The sequence below is a fragment of the Pistacia vera genome, unplaced genomic scaffold, assembly GCF_008641045.1.
Source record: "Pistacia vera cultivar Batoury unplaced genomic scaffold, PisVer_v2 Contig190, whole genome shotgun sequence".
In the NCBI taxonomy this organism is placed as follows: domain Eukaryota; kingdom Viridiplantae; phylum Streptophyta; class Magnoliopsida; order Sapindales; family Anacardiaceae; genus Pistacia; species Pistacia vera.
In genome coordinates this window covers 35,081-40,402 of record NW_022195991.1, presented here as the reverse complement: position 1 = coordinate 40,402, position 5,322 = coordinate 35,081, and the positions used below count along the sequence as shown (strand labels likewise).

Genomic DNA, 5,322 nt, shown 5'->3' with positions numbered 1-5,322 from the left:
ACAAGTTTGGATGATTTCTCCAACCAGGATTATACGTGTTGGTGAAAGGATTGTTTTGTTGTCTTTGATTCCCAGCCAAATAATTGACTTGTTTTGATGATGAAGATGTTGAAGCAAAAGTGTTCCCCACTTGACATTCATTGCTCGCATGGTCACCTGCATAAAAATCACATGTTACTTGAGGTGTTTGAATTGAATTTACTTGCACACCTCCTAACTGTTTCTGAAGTGTTGTCAGTTGGGCTGAAATGGTCGTGTAATCATCAACTTCATGAATACCCTTAGACTTCTTTGGATGAATTCTTTCATTGGGTCTCTAATAGTTGTTACTAGCCAGGACTTCAAGTAACTCATATGCTTCTTCAGGTGTCTTGTTTTGCAATACTCCTCCATTTGCTGCATCCATTGTTTGCACATTTGTTACCAAGCCATTATAGAAAGTTTGGACCTGCAACCAAACAGGCAAACCATGGTATGGACACTTCCACAACAGTTTCTTATATCTCTCCCATGCTTCATAAAGTGATTCATTTTCTTCCTAGAGAAATGATGTGATATCATTTCTCATCTTTTCATATTTCGCTGGAAGGAAGTATTTAGTCAGGAACTTTTGAGCCAATTCATTCCAGGTTGTGATTGTTCCTATTGGTAATGCCATTAACCATCCCTTTGCTTTATCCCTTAATGAAAAAGGAAATAATCTTAATCTGGTGGCGTCGTTTGACACTCCATTTGATTTAACGGTATGGCAGATCTCTAAGAAGTTTGCAATGTGTGAATTTGGGTCTTCCTTCAAATCTCCCCTAAATTGTATCGATTGTTGAATCATTTGAATGATTGCCAGCTTTATTTCAAAACTGTTGGCCTGCAATAGTGGTCTAATGATACTTGGACCACTACCATCAACAGAGGGAACTAAGAATTCCCTCAAAGTTCTGGTTTCAGCCATCTCAATCACTATCGCTTCTCGTTCTCTTCTCTCTCTGTTAAGTCTTCTTGTGATTCTTTTAATCTTTGGATCAATAAGAACCATTGGATGACGTTTAGCTCTTCGGATAAACTACACAGATAGAAAGAGAGCGTGAGATCACAAGCGAACAAAAAAGAAACAGCAAAATTAAACTAGAAAACAATTAAAACTAAAATTAAACTCCAATCTAGCTAAAACAAGAAAAATTCAATATTAACACAAAATTAATCCCTGGCAATGGCGCCAAAAACTTGATGCGTTGTTTTGACAAACATGCATATGTGTAACAAGTGCACTAGTCGCAACAAGTAATAGAATGATGAGTAGAGTATCGTTCCCACAAGGATTGCGTGTCAAGTACTAATTTTTGTAATTTGTATCAAGTTAGAGCAAACAAAAAATGGTTGGATTTGCGAGAGACAATTAAACTGAAATTAAAACAAAACTTACAACGTAGTTTAAAATCTAACTAATGAAAGCAATATCAATTCAAGAAAAATATCAATTAAGACAAAGCGGTTAGGGTTTTGACTTCACTTGGATTTTATGAATTAATCTATGATTTCTGTTACTTCTACATTTACATGCAAGGATTATAAATCGGACACCCTAACATGTAAAACATACCTTCTCAAGCTATATTTTCCTACTTATTCCTATTAAGCTTCCGCACCCAACAAATTGAAGATTAATAGTTCCAAGTCTGTTAAGCTAAATGGAATCCTAAATTGATTTCATTGGTTCTCAAACCTATCTCTAGCATTCAATCAATCAATGGCAATTACCCTAAGAGGCTAATACATGATTCACTTCTCAGTCTCATCATGCTCAACAAGTAATTTCAATAAAAACAAGAGTAATTACACAATCCATGCAATAGAATGTAAAAGCAACATCAATTTATTGATTAGACATTAAAATCCCAATTACATCAAAACCCTAACCCAAAAGTGAGTTAGTTCATACTAAAATTAAAGCAAATCAAAATAAAATCTGTAAACAAAGAATTCAACATGATGGAATAATGAAAAGAGAGTAAATTCTTCCCTAATTAATGAACCCAAAGGCTTCCAATCTTCAATTTCTCTCTTCTTTCTCCAAACAAAGTCGAACTCTCACTAAAATAACTAAGTCCCACTTATATAGTCGATCCCTCAGCCCTATGACTCTATCAATATAATTAAAACACATAGTTTTAATAACTATAAATTGCAGACTTTGCCACAGCGAAGAATAAATTTCGCCACGGCATCGAGTTGGAATTAATTTCACAAATTGACCTTAGAGTTTCTCGCCGCGGCGAACTTTTCTAAACTATTCTAAAATTATGAAATTACCCTCCGCTTGTTTCCTTGCTTGAATCTTCAATCTTTAGTGATCTCCAATAGGAACAAGCTTCATAGTGCTTCGAAATCGCATCAGAACTTCCCCAAATCCTGAGATTCGCTTGCTTCTAGGTCCAAAAACTCAATTCCGCTCAGTATTTGCTCTAACTGCAAGTTTTGGCCTGAAACATAAAATATATGAAATTAAGTTGCAATTCAGGCACAAAAGAAAGAAGAAGTATCCAAAATCCGGCCAAAAAGCGTAGATAAAATAGTATAATCCTAGGATTCTCAGTTCACTTGACTGACCCACCAAAGGATTCCATATAGATGTAACCCCAATGTCTATGGAATAAATCCTCTAACGAATGGCGGTGCATGTGATCCTTAGACTTGAGATCACCAAAGCACCTTGTGCACCGATTGGTGTAGTTTGACACTAGCCTAACGTAGTTCTATTTAGAGCTATCAATACGATAGTGATTGGCTACATCAAGGAGTGTATCAAGACTATAGTGGATCGACAGAGGATTTATCATTCTCGGGTATAGGAGAAGTTATCTCATGATGCAATTCAGTGTATGGCAATGACACTAAAGTTGTGGCCACAGTGGGATTGAGTTGTTGCTCATTCTAATTTGTTATTCCGGTCATTGGTCTAGTAACTGAATACAAAGTTATCGAGAATAATTGAGATTGTGTAACGCCCTACTTGAGGTACGTAGTTAATGCTTCTTCTTTTGCTCTTTTTGAGTTGATTCCTTATTGTTGGGTTGGCCTTTGAGTGATATGTTGAACACTTGCCTTGTTATTGGTTGAAAATAGAAGAAGTTCAGTGTTCCAAGCTTCACCGGGGCGAAGAAGAATCTTCGTCGTGGCGAAGAGGTGTTGAAACCACGAGAAGCTGCTGGACAGTTTCGCCGCGACGACATAAGCTTCCTCTCCGCGGCGATAGGCCGACCAAAATGTTTGTTAAGTTTTAGATATTTTCTTCCCTAAGGGCAATTTGACCATTCTACCCCTAATTAGCAGGAAAAGTGGGGAGTAAAATGTAAGGAATTTTCATGGAGAATATGTTGCTATGGGGGTGTGTTTGTAATGAATTAAAGGATATAAATAGAATTCCTAAAGAAGAGTAAGGGCAAAATGGGAATGCTTGTGTATAAATTTCATTAAAAGGAATTAAGTCATTGCAAACCCTTCATTCTTCTTCTCCATCGCCACTNTCTCAACTAGGTTCTAGAGTCCACCAACATTATCAAGACTTCACCTAACCACATAAAATGTTTCTAAGCATGCCGAAATAATGAAAATGGTGGTTGAACCACTCAACAAACCTCTAGAAAAGAAAAATTAATCAACCAACCTAAACTTGAAGCAATGCTTAACATTTTCCATAAATAAAATCTCAACAATCCTATTCTCATCATAGACTTATGCAATTCCTCATTGGCAACAACAATACAAAACATAAAAACAAACTAAACCCAAAACAAAATTTCAAATTTTCCTACCCCCAAACTTAAAATGACATTGTCCCCAATGTCACATCATGAACATCCCAAGAATAGAAAAACATAATTAAAAGGTACGAGATATTTCCCTGATTAATCCGTGAAGGCTAATTTTCGTTCAACATCATGCACACCCATTGCTTGGCTTCCTCATCATCATCATCTGTAAAACAAATGAAAATCTATGGTGCCCACTGTGTTAGAAATTTTCACTGAATAATATGAAAAAATTACAACCTAATCTCACCCTTACAAACTAAACTAGAAATTCAATCAACAATTAAAAATCTAACAAAGGAAAATTGGTTCCATTGTACAAAATAAAAACAAAAATATATGAAAACAGAAAATACAAAAACAAATGTTTCGGGCTTTATTCGTCGTCTTCCTTTTCTCCTTCGACGTCATCATCTTCTTCCATGGCATCATCTTCGTCCTCCTCTTGCTAATCTTGCCATTGGAAGTTTGAAACATCAATGCCTAGATTCGGGTTTGCCCTATCATCCAATCTTGACGTCATTCCATCCTGTTCACCTTGTCCAAAATTTGTTACAACAACTCCCTTATCGTGGATGTTGAACTAGATGTTGTGATTGTTGTTGTGGTTCTTCATCTTTTTGAATCGGAGATGGTTCCTTCACTAGGAGGACGCTTTAGGAGCTTGAAATAATAGCTTTGATCGAGGGGTGGGGTAGGATGAAGAAATGGTTCATCATCTGCCTTCTTGACTCCCGCTCGAGTGCAAATCTCAGTGATGAGGTGTGGGAAGGCGAAACTCCCTTGCCCTGGTTTAGCTGCATGTCGTATACTCTGCATTATTATATTCCCCACATCCATTTTCTTTCCAGTGGCAATGGCATAAAGTAAAATTGCGCTCTCAAAAACCACTGTACTATAGTGCGTTTCTGGGACCATCCGCGCACAGACAAAGTACTGCCACAATGTAGCCATGGGAATCAAATTAGTTCCTTTTATGCTTCTTCTCCCCTTATTCGAAATTTCCCAAGATGTACTCGGCTTTGCAATAACCTTAAGAATCTCCTCCTTGTTAATCTTTTTTTTTTTTTTTTGAATTCTAAATACTCATCACGGTCAATTGGATCAATCCTGTAGAAATCATTGATAATCTTTGCACTAATTTGCACTTTAATACCCTCACATATACATGCCGGGGCTCACACTCAGGAAAGTTGGCATAAAATTCTCTTACTATTGGCTCTATGGCTAAGTGCTCTGGTTCACGCAGAAAGACATCCCATCCTCTCCCTTGAATCCAAGCTTCTCTATTGATTGTGGTCAATCCTCTCTCAGTAATAAAACCTTTGTCTTTTCTTTTAATTACGCCTTCGTAACGCTGCCTAGCCTTCTCATTCACAAATCTATTGTTGACCTGTTTTCCTTTACCCCTGGGAACCGTTTTAAGCGGCATTTCGGTTTTCAATAATGATCACCCAAATCTATCCCCAACTTAGTGATTCAACTCGACAATTCAACACTAAAGCACACTTCAAAA

General features: G+C 37.0%; 1 non-coding gene across 1 annotated transcript; it reads left to right on the top strand.

Annotated features, from left to right (window-relative positions):
• The first annotated feature begins 464 nt into the window (after window positions 1–464).
• On the top strand, window positions 465–571 carry LOC116127434. The gene has a single exon (XR_004127608.1). It is a non-coding gene; the product is annotated as a small nucleolar RNA R71 (small nucleolar RNA).
• Window positions 572–5,322: the final 4,751 nt, after the last annotated feature.